Genomic DNA, 19,825 nt, shown 5'->3' with positions numbered 1-19,825 from the left:
TCGAGGCGCGCTCGCCGGGAGCCAGCGCTCGGAGAGCACCCACCAGCCCGCCAGCGCCATGTGCCAGGACAGGCTCTGCCATCCCCAGCGGCATCACTGAGGCAGGAAAATCCCCAGACAAGGGGGAAACAAGCCCTTGGTGAAGCTGCTCTCTGATGAGAGCACCATCATCACCGGTCCCCAGTGCCAGGTCAAGGTGGGCAATGGGTGCAGCGTGGGAGTTGTGTTGGGCAGGGGTGGCTTTGCTTCAGGAAGGGCTTTCAGAAAGGCTGCGATGTAAGCGAGCATCTCTACAGACCTAGTGACCCAGCGAAGAGATCGTCACACCCTGCTTTCTCCCAGAGACCCTCAAGAGCAGAACAGTCTAAGTGCGAATAACAAGGCCTGATCAATCTGCTACAGGTACTCGTATAGCTCAGCAGCTGACAACATCTCAGCCTTTGGGTCTGGCTGAAGGATTTATTTAGTCCCTCAGACTAGCTTCCTTTAATAACCAGTTCTTTCCTATAATTTTAGTCCATGACTTTTTTTTGTCACTGGTGATTCAGCTTTTTTTCTTTTCTTTTTTCTTTTTTTAAAATAATATCAATTTTCCAAGCACAGGCAACCTGCAGTATGTATTAGGAAATGAAAAACTCTATCACCCCTCCTACATACACAAATGTACACCCTGGAGGGGTGAGTGCCCTACATCTTACATTTTGTATATAGCCACAGTTCTGTCTCCTATTTCCTCCTTGGCTTCATTTTGGTTTCTTTTTTTTCCCCTGTAATCTCCTTAGTTTGGTTTGTTGTTTTTTTCTCTCTCTGCTGCACTTCCTCTTCATTCCTCCATCATTTCCTGGCTGTACTCTCTCTGCCACCCTTCTCACTATCTCTGCTGACGGGAGATTTCCCCCCATCTGACAAGTCACCCTTTCAAACCCGTTAGATAAATGGAGTTGGTTTTGTTTGTTTGTCATTACACAGGAGACATGTTGAAATCCCTTTATTTATTAGCTTTAATTTTATATTATATTTATAACTGGCATCCATGAAAGAATCTAGTTTTTTGGTTATATCCACCAGTACATCAGCTTCTCCCCTTCCGTTATGGACTTTTTGAGGCTGCAGGGGACTCAGGAGAGTGACGACGTTATTTTCTTGGCAAACCAGGAGCAAAAATATGAACCCAGCAAAGGATTTGGAAGGGAAACACCCCCAAACCAGGGCAATCCTGAGGGTGTGGTACAGGATGAGTCACAAGAACTGTCCCCATGGATCAAAGCCATGTATCTATACAGCATCACCGTGCTTCAATGTCTGTGAGCGGGTGATGAACAGGGACCTTCAAGGCACAAAGGAATAAGGTGTAAGGGAATCCCAAGCTATTTCTGTGTTAAAATTCATCTCCCAGCCCGGCCAGCCCAGCTGCACAGGGTGGCCACAGGGCAATGGCTCTGCACCAGGCAGAGGTCGCTTCTCCGAGCAATCATGTTTTTTCCCCATATATTTGTTCCCCACCTACCTGGTCCTCTGCATGCAATGCAGGGTAAATCAGGTTTGTTTTCCGATTTGAGTGCTGGGAGAACCTTAAACACCACTCTTGGCCAAATCCTAAAAGGCAAATTGAAGAAAGAAGCCTTACCACACAGGATGACTGTAAACGCAAGTTTGTTTTAAGGTTTTACTACCAGGGAATGTTCTATGTTAGAAACTCTCCGATCATTACCCAATGGCCGCAGCAGAACAAGGAGGCAAAAAGGAATCCTTATGGGATTGTTGAGCCAATAGTTATTTGTCATAAATAAAATCCGAGCCCGGCTGGTCCTGAGCCAAACATTGCAAGTTTGTCCTGGCAGACATGGTGTTACATCGCAAACACAATTATGTCATGTTGTAATGCGAAGCTGCCAGCTAGGAAGTCTGAGACAGCATCTCAGGGGCATGGGATGCAGGAGACAGCCGGCCGCTTCGCCGCCGATGACCAAGAGCAGTCCGAGAGCTGAGAGGTGCTACCAACAGGCAGGTGGTGGGTGGGAAATCGAGGAAAGCGAGTAGTGGGGGGACTCCCGGAGGAGCACGGCTCCCAGGCTGGTTATACTGCACGAGCCAACCTGGAAGAGGTTTGAGCTGCTGGTATCCGTCGCACAAAAAAGGCACGCTCAGGTGGAGAAACCACCGAGGCTCCACAGGGAACAGGGGAGCACGTGCTGTTGTAGCACGGGTAAACCATCCTTTTTTTTTGGTCTTTTATTCCATTTCATTAACGGCTGCTGTATGTTGGCTCATGGAAACCTGCAGCATTCTCAGTGCTGGATGATGTTGTCTGCCTTGACCTTGATTCCAGCAAAGCAACTAAGGATAACCTCAACCTGACTTTAAATTTTTTTTTTTTTAACATGAGTTCTTATTGGAAAGAATAATGATTCAGAAAGCCCTGTGGATCAGCACACAAAAGGGTCACGTACTGGAAAGTGCCTACAGAGCAGGCTGGATTTCAGTGAAAAAGCACAAATGACCCAAATGACCACATAGGTTTACATATGCGGCCGCTTTTCTATGTGTGAGCAGGCACGTGGTGAGATTGCACACCAGTGAGCCTAAAACTCTCATCTAAAATGTCCAGGCTACAAAAAGAGAAAGAGAAAAAGAAAAAGAAAAAGAGGGGGGGAAAAAAATAAAAAGAAATATTTGGGCAACTGGAAGGAATTATTCTTTCTTCCATACCCTGGGCTCTATTCATAAATCATCCATAATTTTTTAGATGTCTAGAACAATGTTACCGTTTGATGAAATAAAATATCGAACCTATGTGACATCATCTTTTATCTTAAGAGTTCTGCACACTTGGTCATGTTCCTGAGCCACATTTGTTCTGCAGATATTTAGAACAAACCTGACATTTTATAGACTTCCTTCTGCTCGTGCATGTGTTGGAGACAGTTGTTTGGATTAGCACGATCAAAAAACTTAACACAGCCTTTCAAGATCCCATTTTCATCTGGATTTGCACAACACATAAGAGAGCGTTATGCCAAAAATATGTTTTTTGAAAACACATACACTTTGTTGTGACTGTTTGGTAAAATCCTGGGATGCCCTGATTACCATGACCTGTGTGCTTTCATACAAGCCTAAGATATAAAAGTGCTGTATACAAATGAAAACCGTTAGCTTTCATACCACATGTGTTGTACTTATGCCAGTGGGAAATGACAGAGAATGTACAAGGTCATGGTTTACTAAAAATATAAAAGTTTAACATGTGGTGTTAATAGAACACACAACAGGGGTCACTGGTACAATGGAAAATAATTCATTTCCAATGTCAGGCCAAGTAATTCACTAGGAAAGAACATTTGAAAATGTGTTACTTATATCTTTCTCTTTCTGTTCTTTATGATGAGTTTTAGAAAAAAAAAAAAGCAAAATTACAACTAATACAAATGCATAAATAATAGGCGTGATTCACATTTCAACCGTGTCAGTATAAATCAGGCACATAAGCCCTACTGGAGCTGGCAAAATTACATCAGTGTGTGCGGCATCGGCATTGTACCCCCTCCTTCCTCCCAAATGTTTAACTAGCAGCAAGCACTAAATCCTCACCAGGACGTGTTTAAACCTTGATCACTGTCTCTCCAGCTACAGACGTGCCTCAGCCCAAAGCTGAGCTCCGCAAAGCCCCTGCCCAGCAGCTGCCTAATCCAGGCAGCGCGTCGGTCCAGCAGGCATCTGCGCTTCCAGCAGTGCATACCACAAGTGCAGGGAATTGTCTGCACGGACCTGGCACCGAGACCCCGCCAGAAATCGCAAAGTTGGTGTCACCCTTCACGTCTCAGCTCATCCCACGGTGCTCCCCAGAGCACCGTGCCAGGCTGAGCCTCGTGCACGCAGTAGCTACAGGGTGAGGCGGCAACGTCCCCTCCTTTTGCCCGTGACATCCAGCCAGAGAGTGCTCAAACACTCCTCTCGCAGGGGGCTGCCACCCACCCTCCCCGTGTCTCCTGGGACCACCGCAGCCGCCAGCACATGCGATCGGTCCTGTCTGCACCGTCACCTGGGCTGCGCGAGACCTGGCACCTCAGCATGGATCCCACACTTCTCAGGCACCCCTAATTATTTGGGGGGGGGGGGGAATAATTAGAAACAGATGTTGCAGAGTTGCTTGTTATAACCGATAGACCGCTCTGTGAAACGAAGCTATGCTGGGCACTACAGCTGATGCTGCTGACACACCACCGGCTCCAAGGAACGCACCCCACGCGTGTCTGGAGCCAAACAGCCATTGCATTAATGCTGGGAGAGCTGATGCAGCACCGTGGCTGGCCAGGAGCACCCCGAATAAACCCGCCGTGCAGCACCCACTCCAGCTCTGCCTTTACCTGCCTCTTTCAACGTGCCGCACGCTGCTCTGTCAGCAGCTTTCGCCGAGAGAGCAGCAGGTGAAACTGTTTTTCTTTCCTTCACTCCCTTGCCCAAAGTGTTTTCGTTTCTGGGTTGGCTCAGTCCATTTATGTAACAGGCATCTCCCCATCTGAATAGCCAAGCTGATTGAAAACATGTTTTAACTGGCTGTCCTTCCCCTCCTGTGTCCTGGTGTTTCTGCTGCAGTCTCCGGTGCGCGCTCCGCAGAGCTGCCTGGCACCGGCACCTGGCAGAGATGTTTTATGCTTTTCAAGCGAGAATGGGCTTGGTCAAGCTAGAAAAGCTGTTGGAAACCATCTATCAGCCGGACCATGGAGACCTATTGGTGGTGCTTCCTTGATGCCTGCTTTTGTAGGGCTCGGCTCAAGCCGCCGCCGAGTTTTTGCAGGTCGAATCTTGAAACTGTTTGCCTTCCCCAGGGAGCCCCGGGAAGAATTGTGAGCAAGGCTGCAGGCTGATTTGTGCCCATCTACATCACCCACAGTGTCACTAAAGTTTATGGGATTCTTCCAGTCTGACTCAGTCAAAGGATCATTAAAATAATACAGTGAGAAACATAGTATAAAACCCACGATGGAGCAATTAAACTGAGCAGACAGATGGAAAGATGGATCAGAAGAAAATGTGTGCTGGGCATTAAAAAATACAACGTGGGGACTGTGTATGTCTTTTCCTAAAAACAACTATAAGGGTTTATGTCACATCCCAACTGGAAAAGGTTCCATTATAAATGTTTGTTATCTTACCTCCTGCATCCCTTTGTATGCGCTAAAGCCAGCTTTGCTGATGGCGTTGGATAACGCTACTCGTTTTCCCTCCTTTTGAGTGGCAAATGTCAGTGTGAAATTAATCTTTCATATGCAAACGTGCATTCAACACATCCTAGTTGCTACAATTAACAACCCGACACAAAAAATATTACAGGACATAGTGCATTCATAATAAATTCCTAAGAGATGATATTAGCAGGCTGTTGGAAAGCCAGCCATGTTACAACACATTAAGCTCACCATAAAGGATGCTATTTAGTGAGATTCCATTTAAATACTATGGATGTTATCATATACTATGCATATTTTTTTTAAAATTAATTCTTCAGTTTTCTGATATTGTCAGTAAGAATTTGAAATTACTTTTAAAAGTTGTGCTGTATGTGATACGTACCAGCATCTTCCATGGGGTTAGGGATCACCGAGAAGCCTGCTGATGGTAGAGGAGCCGTTCCTCTGGTCCCAGTGAAATGTCAATGTGTCTGTAGAAACACTGAGGAAAAATAAGAGTAAATAATTACAGGAATCGCAAAAGTGAAATAGCTCAGAATATAGTTTTACAAGCTTCTTTCCTAGTCTTGAGCTGTCCCAAGTTATGTTAAACCACTTTCTTGGCAGCATGCACAGCCGTGCCTGCAGCACCCTGTGGGTTGTTACAGCTCAGCTGATGGCTGGTAACCTGCTAACCCCCTCCGCAACTGGTTGCACTCAGACCAACCCACCCAGATGTCATACCGAACAAATTAAAAAGGGAGGAGATACCTTATTTTGTGGCTTTATATACATTTACAGTGGTTTCTCATCTCCTAAGGAAAACGAACATTTTTCTCGTTTTTCTTAGGAGCAAAGGCAGTATTTGTTGCTGATGCATCGGATTACAAAAAATAATAAATAAGTTTATTTTAAAATAAAGCACTTGCAGATATACTCATGTGTATGCTGAGAGAGACAGATACCCTGGCAACTATCATGGGGACGTTTTTAGAAACTGTCTTAATTATCTGGCCCAGTGCTTTGTTATGACATGTAGCTAAGAGTAGGGAGAGATGTGGTTTCTTTGTCCTCTGCCAAACCCTCTGATTTTCACTGTTTGCTCTGTTAATTTAAAAATGTAGTAACAATTTCAAGAAGTTACCCATACAATCAAATACAACTGATAGTCGTATCCTCCGCTGGCACGGGCTCTTGATACGGAACCAGATGTGTGTGGGGCTGTGGGGAAGGAGAGGAGGGAAGGAGCGGAGCAGAGGATGCCCAGGGCACTGAACTGAAAGAGCTTCCTCTTGCAGTTCTTCCTCTCTGCTGCCCTGATACTTTTATGTAACTAATCACAGTTAAATAAATTATTTCGTATAAATGTCAGCTTCATCATTCGGGCTACCTACCTTCTACACCACGTCTGTTGGGACGTCCCTGTAAATGAACGAATGAGGAATGTGAAACATGGCCAAAACATCCGAAAGCTAACCAGTCAGGTGAGTATTAGTACTTTTTACATCCATCTTAGGGGAAAACCAAAGCAAGAAAAAGGACTGCTATAAAGCCTCTATGGAAGAAAGCACACATAAGGGTATTACATTATTACAAGGAAAAGCTGTTTTCTCCCCAGATCATCCCCAGACAAGCAAAGCGGCAGAGCTACAGGGAGGGAAACACCAGCGTGAGAGCAGGCCTGCCCATGTCCTTGCTCCTACATCACTTTTCAGAGCTACCCTCTCCCAGACACACGTGATTCAGTTGTCATTCCTTTCCCCTCCAGGCTTTTTGGAGAAACGGAATTAAAAATCTCTAATTTGAATGGGAAGGAGTAAAAAAAAAAAGTCCCAGAATGACTGAAGGGTAGGAATTCAGAGCCGTGGAATCCCAGCTTAGACACGGAATCTAACCTAGGTGTGTCCCTGGCTTGTCCTGTGTCAGCTTCCTGCAAATTTTTTGGTGGAGTGTTAGTTTGAGTTCCTTAGCTGTTTAAAAAGGAACTAAAATAGTCCCACAACTGCCCACGATGAAGAGCTGGCACCAATCCCACCTGCAAATTCAGCATTTTCTCAGAGCAAGGCGGTTGGGTTCTTCATGGGGGCACGGATTTGCCCGTGCACACGCAGGGCTGGAACGCCAGGAGACACTGAGGTCAATGGGAAACTTCTAACTGATGCTAATCAGAGCCACAAAAGGCCCAGGAAGAGCTGGGCTCCCAGGAGGGTCGTAGGCTGTGCCTACATGAGCCAGCAATGCAGCCCAGGACAAGCACATTTAGGGGGAACCCAGCTGGCACTGAGGGCTTAGCACGCAGTGATGACACGACGTCTCTTTCTCCATGGAAAGCCCTTAAAATGCAACGGGCCAAGCTGAGATATTCAATGTCTCCCTGTTTAATTGAGATCAGGGCTATAATCAAGGCTAAAAAGAGTTTTTCTGCTCCTTACTGGGCTGTTATGGGATTTATTTGCATCTAATATCCCTAAAAAAGTTGTGTTTAGGTAGGATCTATCTGTGGAAGAAAAGAGTGTCATGAGCTCAGCTACTTCCCCCCAGGAACAAATCACACCCAGGCCTGAATAAGAAGGCAAGCCAGTCAAATAAATGACAGCAAATTAATAAATTGCATCTGACTGGGAAGAAACAGCCTGTAAAATACAGCCCAACCAAGCGGTTTATTGCAGCTGGGGAAGGCGATGGTACAGGTTCAACACCAGGTTACTTTCCCACACATCATGTTCTGTGTTTGCGCAGACGGATCCGTCTGTCTGCATCTATATTTAACTGGTCCAGAAACAAAGCGAGATAACCAGGTTAAGGTTAGTGTTTGGGGTACATGCGTGCCTGTGTCAAATAGGGTATCCTGATTACATAATTAAATGTTTTCCTGTTGGAGTAATTAGGAGAGACATGCTGAGATTTATAGGCATCTAATTGTTGCAGACATTCTCAGCTCCCTATCTGAGGGACTGAGCCTGTAGTTTTTGCCAGATTCTCATTTCCACCACATTTTTACAGTTGCAAAATTAGATTAAAAAATGAGACAAACGCGAAGGCTCCTCGCAAGCGAGAGCAAGACAGCTGCTGGCATTTTTATTTCCAGCTTACTTACATGGACTTTGTTTATGTGTTGCTCCACTTTAAACAAACTCTCGCTTTGCCTTTTCCCTGACAAGAGCTGTCTAGATAGAAATAGAGACCCAGCCAGCCCTGCTCTCACTGGGTGCCGTCGTACCTCTCTAGGAAAGGGTGAAGCACCATGGACCGCTTTTGTCCCATTAGTACATGTGAAAAAGATGAAAACTGGCCTTGACATAAATTAAGTCGGGCAAACCAGCAAGCTGGCTGGCTGTAGCCAACGTGGCAACAGCGCAAGAGCCTCGGAAGATGTGAAGATTTAGGGCTCTGACTCACAGACGGAGCAGATTAAACTCAGGCTTCCCACAGCTTCCTGCCCTGCCCCTTCTTAAAGTCTCCCTTCTCCACAGCACAGACACTTCAGCTGCTGCGGCACAAATCCCTGCCGGGCACTGCAAGTAAAGCCTGGCTCTTTAGCAAAGGCATTTGCATGGCACCTGCCCCTCAAAGACTCCTATTTCTTGCCCCATTTTTGCAAGTGGGGAAACTGAGGCACGGAGAAGCTTTGCCCAAATTTTTTGGGACTAGGTGCTCAAAACGGTATTTCTAAATCAGTGCATAGGCATCTAATGAAGACTGGTAATTAAATTAAGGTGACTCATGGAAGTATCTCGGTATGGAGTTAAAAATCAGGTTTTAAGCATCAGTTTCTTCAACACCTTCCTCCCATGACTTGCCTCGTACTACCATGGAGGGTGGATGTCAGATGACACGTGAGTGCCAATGTGGATAAATCATTACTAGCAGGATAGGAGGGGTGTTTCCTCTCCATTTTCTTAGCCCAGCGGAACACAAGCTGATGAGAACCCCAGGTCCAACCTCGCTCCCATCACCAGCAATCAGGTGTAATCCCAAGCTCCAGGACAACGATTAGCAATCATTTAGTTATCACAGCTAAAGATTTCCAGGACTGTGAATCGCAGCCCCAGTTTGCAGCCAAGGGCATCAACGCAAGTCAAAAACGATGGCGGTCAGCATTACCACGGGACTGCGCTTCCGACGGGAGCCATGGGGTGGCAGGGGCAGGTGTAAACTCAACCCATGCGTGAATATGTGCAGTCACGAGGCTTCTCCCTTTGCAGGTTGCTTTCAGAAATCCCTGGTGCCGTGGTGGTTCTTTCTGGGCATTTTCCTCCTTATCGGCTTTTAGCATCTGCCAAGCTATTGAAATGTGATTTAATTTCTCATCTGTGCGATCTGGACATTAGTATTCTGCTTCAGTGCTGAGAAGTTCAGAGTAAGCCAAGAGGTTCCTGGAACCCAACAGTTAATGAGGAAAAGTTGTCTTGGCAAGAAAAATGGTCTCATAGGCTGGTTCGAATATATTAAAGGTGAAATGTTTTGCAATGGGGAGGATGCTTATTCCAGCCTGAGCTTTTAAGGTTGAGTTTCCTGATTTGCATTCTTTTGAAAGCATAGATAAAAGCTTGGAGTCATTTCTGCTTCCTTTGCTATTTTGAAAAATCCAGGGGCTAGTGTGTAGATGCTGAGGGATGTACTTGGCACACACAAAAAAATGGGGGGGGGGGGGGGGCGAGATAGGAAGAAATTAGGAGTTTGGGCATGTGATGACAGGGGATATTGTTCCTCTGATTTGAAGGCCAGTGACTTGCCACCAAGGTGAACAAGCTCTCCTGTCCTGTACCTCTATTCTGTTCAGACCAGCTGATATTAGTGGAAGAAGGCACCCCGGTGAGCTCCTTCCCATCTTGAAGATCTCCTGGCTGCCTCCCTTACTGCATTTCATCTTTTCACGTGGGGCTGGTGCAGCAGAGAGAAGCCTGCCCATGCCTTCACAAGCAGGGCATCTCATTGTCCTCAGGAGGCTGCTCCGGTTTTTAAAGGAGATTTACTAGTAGGGCAGTCAGTGCCAGAGGAAAAACACCTCTTTAAAGCGATTCCATTTACCTTGCAGCGTGAGAGTCCCTCCTGCCCATTTTCACACGTTCATGGTGGAATACGATAAGTCATAATCATGCTTTCAAGCCTGCCTGTTTGGCTCCCTTCTCTCGGAGCGGCCGCTTCTCCACCGCCTGCCTTTGAAGTGTATCTAAGCTCCTAGTAGCTATAAGATGACACTTAAGTTACACCTCTCCTGCATTCTTATCTCTGTCAGCGGTCTTTGAATGGCTGACACATTGGCAGCCCGATGGCCCTTCTGGTGAGCGGGATGTCCCCTGTGTGACCTTTGGATTTCTGAAGAGGACACCTGAAACCCCAAATGGAAGGGATCAGAGGAAGGGGGAATCCCACCTCTTCTTCATCAGCTGCCAAAGAGCCGTCTCCCCTTCCACAGGAAACAGCATCTGTCTTATCTCTTTATTTGTCTCCCTTTTTTAAACTTTTCTTTTAGACATAGGACCTTTTGAAATCGCTTCTTGTTTTCCTTTTCTCCCAATGCGTCTTTGAACCCACTCTCTCCTCCAAGTAAATATCGTTACAAAAGGGAGGGTTGCTAGAGGGAAGCTGTGTCGCTGTTAGTCGTGCAGAATAAAGATGAAGCCCCAGAAAATGGCTGAATTTTCGGTCAGCTGCAAGAATATGGGGTACACACCAAGCAGCATGCTACCGCGGAAGGCAGGTTTCCCATCTTGTTTCATAGTTCCTTTCACATTAGTGTTAATACCACTAAAAAGAGGAATGCTAATATTTTAATAAAATTATTAAAATTAAATTTTTAAAAAATCTCCACTCTACTTTGGATAATGTTATTGAACATCAAACAGCATCTGCCTCTCCCCATCTAAGTCTTCACCTGCACTAATTCCTCATTCTCACCCCTATAATGTTACACTGATAATAAATCTGGACTTTATGAACACGTAGGTTAGCTGTTTTATAGCGTTCTCCAATATGAATGGAGCAATCCCAGAAACAGCACCAAGCCTGGTACCTCCTGCCAGAAAAGTGCACTGCAGTCACCCGTAGCGGGCAGAAATGGGAGTGCTGGTACGATGGTACCTGCAGGGTTTTACTCCTCACGTCCCACACTTGGATTTGCTGAAGGTCCCCTGAGCAGTGAGGGGTACCATGGGGCTCCTGCATGTGTCAGATGGTCTTGGGCAGCACCATGCGAACCCACCACTCAGCACTTTCCTTAGCTTTCTTACCCGGGCAGAAAAACAGAGGAGCCCTCGTTTGCCCTCATATGACCAACTCATTATCGAAAACCTGCGGCCAGCTTCATTCCCTCTTCTCAACTCCCTGTTTCTCCCTTCTGTGCCACAGACCCGCAGCCCCATTTGCATTTGTACTTTTGAGCCATGTAACGAAGACCAGAAGGGCTGCTGTGATGGACAGAACTAGTTCAGCTCTTGCTGGATTTTGATGAAAGGCAATTTGATTTCCACAGCCAAGTTATTTAATGAGCCTCTAAAATTACAGCCACAAATTATGCACGTACAAAACTATGCATTTGTGCACTGAAGAGGCAAGATTTCCAAAACAGGAAGCCGTTGGTCTGCATTAAAAGAAAAACCCTGCCTGCATAGCTGGTTCCCCATATCAATGCATATAATTATTCAGTCTGCCCAACTAACACAGTGGATTGAATGCACAATGGCTCTGCACGTACCCACCTAGCCGTTTTCACATTATAGATGTCTCCTGCTGTGTTTATACACCCATTTGCTACAACCGTGCACATAAATTTGTGTCTGGAGCAAGGAAGGACACAGCTCCCATCGTGCAAGAAGCATGTGCACCATTTGCTGGTGCTGAGTAGGGGGGTAACGTTACCTTAACCCAGCTCCCTCCTCCTTCCACCCTCAGGGATTCAACATCTGCTTAACCAATTCTTTGCAAGATGTCTGAGATGGCTGTAAGTCTGCAAAGAGCACCAGCTGCCTTTGCACCCCATGCAGTTGTATGGGAAGAAAATGCATGCGTAAGCCATGCAATTATTCATTCATTCATTTGCTTACGTGGCCGCAGCACTGGTCACAATGCGTTGCCTGCTCCACCAGCGAGCATTCTCCAAGTACCAGTTCTGCGGCTGGTCACGGTTTGTCGAGGCGAGATGACAGAGAGATGGGGAGCTCCATTGCAAGTCAAGTTTTAGGACAGACAGAAGAGGAGAGGTACCTGTCTCCCATCTTTCACTCTTCCTTAGCAGTTAACGCAAGTCTGTCATCAGGAGGTGTTTAATTGCTTCTTGTCTAATCTCATCATCTACTTGCTTTCTTTTATTCAGCTCCAGAGGTCTGATTGGCCCTTAATGATAACATATCCTTTTCCTCCTCTCAGTTTAAGTGATTTAGGGTCTTATTCTTTCTTTGTCTTTTTTTTTTTTCTTCTGAGATTACCACAGAAGTCCGCTGAACACTAACCTGTTATTTTAAGCCTGTTGGCACCTCACATGAGATCTTCTCGCGTCACATCTTGTGACCCCAACTTGCTTCATCCTTCCCATTTCCTAACAGAGACCATGATGGCAGCAAGATTTCATCAAACCAAAGGCAGAACTCTTGCATGTTTTTTTCAAACCTCGACTCTCCTTCCCCGCTCAGTTAAACCTACTCTGAAAGAACGACGTTGGAATGACTGTCAGAAAGGGTCTTTTTCTAATTCCACAAAGCTCAAGAAACTCTGTAGGAACAGTGGGAAAACTAATCAGTTTTCTGTTCTCAACGTGACTTTTACAGCAGAGAAAGGAGGTGCTCAACTGGCAGACCTGCGGATGACAGCTGTCTTCTCCAGAGACCATAGGAAGCATGACGAATACTACAGAGCAGCATATATTATCCTTATACAGTGCTGCCTCCAGCACGCTTGCTCCAGTTTGGTTTCCAGAAACTCCAGAGCTCTGAACCGCGAGTTTCTTTTTTAACCCTTGCAAAACCCTCTGCAGCTCTGTGGGCACCATGAGCAGCTGGAAGATGACTGATCTGCCCTTTTTTTTTGTTTCATTTTGTTTCCTCTTTCTTGAAGCAAGATAATTTTTGCCAATTCCTTTTAAAATGAGCACAATCTCAACCTTTGCTTTTAAGGATTCGCGCAGCCGCCATCACATTGCAAAAGCCAACAGCATTAAAGCGATCTCAATGCACGGCCAGCCCTGGCATGAATTTATTTTTATTTCCTTTTGAGGCAAAATGCACGTCTTTGTTTTTCATCACGTATTCACTAATTCAACCTAAGCTGCTATTTCAGCACAGGGGTTTTTATTTTGAATAAGTTCTTTGTACAACCTGACCGTTTACCTAGCGGTTATAGAATCAAAATTCCCCAAAATATAGCGACAACTCCCAGAAATGGAGCTCCTGGGAGAGCAAAAGAGCTTTAGAAATAAGAAGAGCTTCCTGTGCATCAGGAAATGCCAACATGCACCTCCCTGGGCAGAGAATTATTGGCCGACCGACCTGAGAAAGAAGTACCAGCAAGGCTAGATCATGGCATTTCCTAAACTTAGCAATGTATGAAAATCAGAAAGGGTCAGCCTCAGAACTTTTCAATACGGCTATAATCTCAGTGGTTAATATATGAGACTGTGAGAGCTGGCAAGTCACCGAAAGTTTAGGCAGAAAACTAGATTCTTTCCAAAAAAAAAAAAAAAATAAAAATAAAAAGGAAAAGACTGCAAAGAGGTCAGGGCAGAGTATGGAAAGATTTCATCACGAGCAAAGAGATTTGAGAATTCGTCCTCTTCCAGCTCTTCTCTGGATATCTAAATATTCTGGGGGCATGCACGCTGGACGACACACAATTCTCACAGCAAGAGCTGAAAACCCACTGGTAAAGCTGGAGCAGGCTGCCAGATAAATAGCAAACGCTCTCATGCTGCAGGAAAGGGAAGTAGGACCCTACACCAGGAGGGGAACTTGAGCTGCATGCCAGTGCAGGGGGACAAGCGTCGGGCAAAGGGTGCCTGGCCAGCGCGGCTCCAGCAGCGGAGCGGGGAGGGAGAGCATCTTCGTGGAGGCAATTTTTAACAGCTAGCTCAGGAACCAGCTGTGATTGCTGCACTCAGCTTCTGCCAAGCTGGACACAACAGCCCACAGCTGAGCCTTGGAAATGTGCAGCAGAGCATCTCCAAGAGAAATCTTTTAAAAAGCCCCAGCAAAGGAAGCAGTAGAGTTGGTTTCAACAGTGTCGAGCTGATGGAAACCACCGCAAAGGATGGAGAGAAGTGGAAGGGACAAGTTTCCACCCTGTGTGCCAGCATTGGCCCAGGGAACATGTAACATAATGTAAAAATAATATGCTATTAAACATAATGGACAAGTTGACCCAAATGAGTCAAAGGAAGAAAATCAAAATTAAATGTTTCTATGGCATTAAATTAAAAGGACTCGCCATTATTAAAAAGAAGTTGGAAAGACAAAATTCTTCATCTCACCTTTTTGGAAGTTGTAAATTTCTCCCAGATTGCTGCATTTCATATGTAATTTAGAAAACATTCCAGTGCAGGTTGAAAATTGCCCCATCAAAACCTGTTGGCCAGCTGCGCCCAAAAATTGTTGATATGAAAATGACTATCACTGATTTAAAATAGGCTTTGTGTCAGCATCTTGCAGACCAAAAAAGTTGCACAAAAATGCACACATCCTACTCTGTTATATTAATTTCAGCAATAACATCCTTTCCAATATTGCTTGCTTGCCAGTGTCAGTCCATATTTAAAGCCAATTTCAAGGCTATGCTCGACTACTCCAGTCCTTAGATGTCTTACTGTGCACCTGTGGGAGGGGAAAAGGACACTGTGTAAGTATTTTGAAAGCACGAGGTTCAGCAGAATGTGTATGCCATGTGGGATGGTTAGGACCGCAATGGGAAGAAAAAAAAAAAAAGGTAGTTAAGGCAGTAGTTAGTCAGTGCCAAATATTTACCACTATGTAATAAGAATGGGAGCGGATTTTATTTTGAAGGATGTCTGAAGCCATACCAAATATTTCTCTAAATATAGAGAACTCAGAGGTTCAAGTGCTTCAGGATGTATAAAACGTGGATTTTCCTCTCGTATATTTGCTGTTTATAATGTGTATTTATGGCCGCACCATGCAGTGTGTTCTTAGAATGAGCAAGAAAGAAGGTTTCACTTATTTCCAGAAAACTTGCCAGTTCCCAACCACCTTCTATTTCTTTTAACATTGAGCTGGGAAACAATAGCCTCCAATTACCAACAGCACAAAGCAGCTGAAGTTTGAAATAAGCTCATCCTAACGAGTACCAAAAGATCAGGCGTCTCCGTGTTCAGTCCACAGCCATGCAAGGGTGCTCTAAACCCCCGTTTTCAGCTGCTGCCCAGAGACGATAATCAGCACCTCCGCTGCAAATTGCATCTCTGAGGTGCTTGGCCCACACGACCTGGGCTAACCCTGAAAATAGCCAAACGTGGTTTGTGCTGGGAATGTTGAGGTCTTTGTTCAATCAGGTCAAGGTCATCGCCTGCAGGTCACAAAAAGGTCCCTTTTGCCACTCGTGGAAACTCAAGTGAGAAGAAGGTGGGGAGAAAGGAGATCATCCCTACGCACCTCCTAGCAGGAAAAAAATATGCTGCGCTCCCTTTCTCCTGCCACAAGGAGTTTTTCCATCCACATTTGATTGCTGGGGTGATAACTGCTCTTGTTCTCTTCTCCTTTCATTTCTAACCCTGCTTTCGCTGAACTCAGGTCTCCAGCATCCCTCTCCACGTGTGCAAAAGATAAAATTGTGGATCTACCTCCGAGCATCGGCTTGGCAAGGCAGCGTTTTCAATGGCTGGAATGGCAACACAGCTCAACCTTCAAAACTGAGTATTTTTGTATTATTCAGGATGCAGCAATCGCAGTTATTGCAGCCCCTGTGATGGAAGAGAATAAGGCTCTGTCACATTTCAGTTGTGTTGGGTTTTGTTGTGGTTTTTTTTTTAAATTCCCCAGCCAAGCAGGCAAAGGGGATTTAAAAAATGATGTGGGATTTCGGTACATACAAAACATCTGAAACCAACGGTTTTGAACATCTTGATTGCAAATAAAGAAAGAGGTGATTGGAGATTTTCATATTTGCTTGCGTCTTTGAGGATGTTTTCAGTCTTTCATCCCGTTTTGAAGGCGTGTCACCTAATTATGACTCTTTCATCCCTCTATTCCCTAGTTAGAACATGCCAATCCCTTTTACGGCAATTGATTATGACTTGGAGGTTTCCACATTCCAGCCAGTTCAGAGAGCTGGGATATTTGTGAATACCTGAATAAACTCCTTTAATCCAAAAACAAACTCCACCTGAAAGCGGCGGTATGAAAAGGCCATTCATACAGTGTTTTCAAACTTACTGGTTCATGGTTTCTTTGGATTTGACCCGACTTCCTGTACTAATGGTCTCTGAATGCATTCCCAATTGTGGCTTATTGGTCTATAAGGTACCCAGCATTTACGGGGAAGAGGAAAAGGAGTTACACAGCAACTGCTTACACAGAAAACTCTGCCTGAAAGAGCAAAAAATGGACCTGAAGTTAAAAGGAAACATAAAGTGTACAAACGGCCAGCCCCTTCTGCTACAATTTTTAAAATAAATATTCCCTTGTTGTTGCTACTTTAAAAAGATCTTGGCTTCTTGCAGACGAAAAATACTTTTAAAATTACCACTACAATTGTCATTCCCAAGTGTGAGAATTGACACTTTGCTGATTAAGGTAGGACTGTGTTTAAGTAATCTGGTAACATAAGTGCAAATGTGTCGATGATCTCACGGAGCGGGGAGAGACCGCAGAGGGAGATCTCTGCTCCCGATAGCCGGGGGACACAGCAAGATCGCTGAAATCACGGCGATCTTGCCAAGATCAGACCGACAAAAGGAGATTAAAGCTCACAAACACACATAATCACCTACAAGTAATATTTTTTGGAGGCTGTAAGAGGATTTAGAGAGGTAGCATTACACATTTGCACCATTCTGATATATTTTCTTACGCATTCTCTACAGACTGCTGCCAGAAACAGGACTTTGCTCTAGATGCTTTGTTCAGACCTGGTATGATCAGAGCATTTAACCTGGGGTCAAATGCTTCATCAATTGGTGAAGGCAAGTCCACGTAAACAAACTTTCTCAGCCTCATGAGTTCCTACAAAAGTCAATTAAACCTACTCAAGGGTGTTCACGTCTTTGGAGATGAGGCCAATTCCAGTTGGAATGCTGCAGATGGGGTTTGGTGGCTAAACATCAGGTCCTACCTTTAAAAAGCTGAATTACAAAAACATGTTGGTCAAAGCACTCTAGCCCCCGTTGGTGAGACCGGAGATGCCTTCCTTTTGCAGCAGTCCTGCTGTCCCCATCCGAAGCTCTTCCCAATATTAAGACCATAACGTTGAGGCTCAGCAAACTACACTCACGACGATGGACTTGTACCCAAGAGCCCTTTTAAGAAGTTAGTTGGTGCTTTTTTTAAAACTTTTTCTTAATTATTGCACTTACCGCCTCATAAAGTTTTACCGGAGGATGTGAAAACATAAGACCCACAGATAGGCGCTTGTGTTTGAATTTCCATTATTTGGTGGTCTGAACTGATTTATCTGTCCGTGAACACACAGGGCCTTGATTTCAGCATCCTGTGAGAGGCAGGATCTAATGAGGCAGAGGAAAGAAGTGACAGATTTTGGCTTCCTGCAGCCCATCCTCAGAGGTGGAAACTCCCGGTGTTGACTGACCGGCTTGGCTGAGTGATAAGCCAAAATGGGTTTGGGCACCGGGCCAAGACGGGGACGGTTCCTCCTTCAGGATAAGATTAACAACTTTTGGGAGAGGGGTAGAGGTTCAGAACTCGTCTTACGTCTGATTTCTCCCCTTGCAGCAGTGACATCCGTCTCGCTGGCGCGGGGTCTTTGTATTGCTCGCTTGGTTGCCATCTGACTCCGGGTTGCTCAAGATGCGCCAAAAAAGCCCGTTCCCTGGAAAACAGACATTCCAGCGTGGAGAATTTGGCAGTTCTCCTTCACATACAATATCCTTGGTAAAGGAGATTTTTTTGGAACCTATAGCTAACGCTGCTTGCTGGTAGTGGCTGTTTGCCTACAAAATAAACAGGACCAGAATATGCCTCATTACAGTCACACAGTGGGTTTTATTTTTCTCTGACATTTCAGGAGGTGGTGCAGAAAATGAGACTCTCTCCAGAGTGATTCACGCGGTGGCCAAAGAGGTCTCTGTGGCTGACAGTAAACCATGTGACCTACCCGTTTCCCAGTAAGGATCCAGTGCCCGGCGCCAGCATGGGACAACGGGGAAAGAGGGAGCAGGGCGGGAAGGCTCTTGGAGAGAGATTTGGTTTGGAAACGTCGCTGGGTGAATTTCGAATGCAAAAAAAAAAAGAAAAAGAAAAGGAAATTAAGGCAAACTTTAAAAAACACCAAAACAACCAAACCTCCTCAAACTGAAGCCAATCTTTAATTCCTTCTCTGAAATGACATCATCGCATACCCAGTGCAGCCACAAAGCATGACAGCCGTCATGGGCCTGCCTTGGGAAGGATATATCACTTCCCTTTGAGAAATACAGAAGGTATTGTCTGTAATCGCAGCCTGCCCCAGCCAGGGCAGGGGGGCTGGTTTTTGCAATGAGATCCTTCTGCAGCCTTTCTTGTTTTCCCCTTGGTCTTTCACACAAATTAGATGGCTCCCGGAGGCTGGAATGCTTTCTGCAGTGGCTGTGCGCATCCGCAGGCATTAGGCAAGGAGGTCAGAAAGGGATGGAGTTGGACGAAGAAGCCCGATTCATGCAGATGTGGCTGCTTGCAGCCCTGAGGTGACAGCTGCAACCTTCCCTGGTGCCATCTGTGGCTGGTGGCATTCACTGCTGAATGCCTTCGTGCTCAGCCCTGCATCTCCCAAGCTGTAACTGCCCTCTGTCCCCCTTCCCTCCTTCAGTGATGAACCAGGAGAAGCACAAAGGGTCTCGTTCTGCAGAAGGTACGGGACAAGCCACCACTGCTTCATTAGATGCAAGTAGATACACAAGGATTGTGTTCTCAGGAATCATCTTGATGTCAAAGCAGGTCATCACAGAGAACGGAGAATCTAAAGCCCCAGGAGCAGGAGATGACTTTGGTCTGGTTTTTGATGTGATGCATATGATGGGCAGCGGGAGTTTTACTGTCCGTGACTGAAAGGAGAGAAAAGGCACTTGAGATTCCCCAGAGACTTGCTTTCAGATGGTCAAATGGGCTGCAAAGGCATGCATGCATCTGCTTTTCGATAATCGAAGTTGAGTAGGGAGATCATTCCCAAGGGAGAGAGATCAGGGCCCTGCTTCACTCCACAAACTGCAGTCTGGCAAAAGGATGGACACAAATGCCATAGCAATCTGAGACATGTATTATTAGGGTAAGCATAGCTCATATTTCCTTCTTCCAAATGTCTAGCTACATTAATGAAACCCATGTTTCATTGTCTCAGAGAATTTTAAGGCCAAAGGGACCATTAGATCATCTGGTTTGACCTGGGTAACACAGGCCAGAGAATTTCATCCACAGAGAAAAATAATGTGTGTTTGATTAAGTTCAGTTAACAAAGTGTTTCACCAAAACAATAGAAATGGATGCACTTTCATAATCCATATT

The 19,825-nt window shown here is 45.5% G+C and overlaps 1 long non-coding RNA gene across 1 annotated transcript; it reads right to left on the bottom strand.

The window, feature by feature from the left end:
* Positions 1-458: 458 nt before the first annotated feature.
* LOC142060732 (uncharacterized) lies at positions 459-5,831 on the bottom strand. Its single transcript, XR_012661895.1, has 3 exons — positions 5,575-5,831; positions 1,508-1,596; positions 459-1,327 (listed from the first exon to the last, which is right to left on the bottom strand). It is a non-coding gene; the product is annotated as an uncharacterized LOC142060732 (long non-coding RNA).
* Between the last annotated feature and the right edge of the window lie 13,994 nt (positions 5,832-19,825).

The sequence above is a fragment of the Phalacrocorax aristotelis genome, chromosome 8, assembly GCF_949628215.1.
Source record: "Phalacrocorax aristotelis chromosome 8, bGulAri2.1, whole genome shotgun sequence".
Taxonomy (NCBI): domain Eukaryota; kingdom Metazoa; phylum Chordata; class Aves; order Suliformes; family Phalacrocoracidae; genus Phalacrocorax; species Phalacrocorax aristotelis.
Note: the sequence above shows the minus strand (reverse complement) of the source record. Positions and strands in the feature narration are given on the sequence as shown.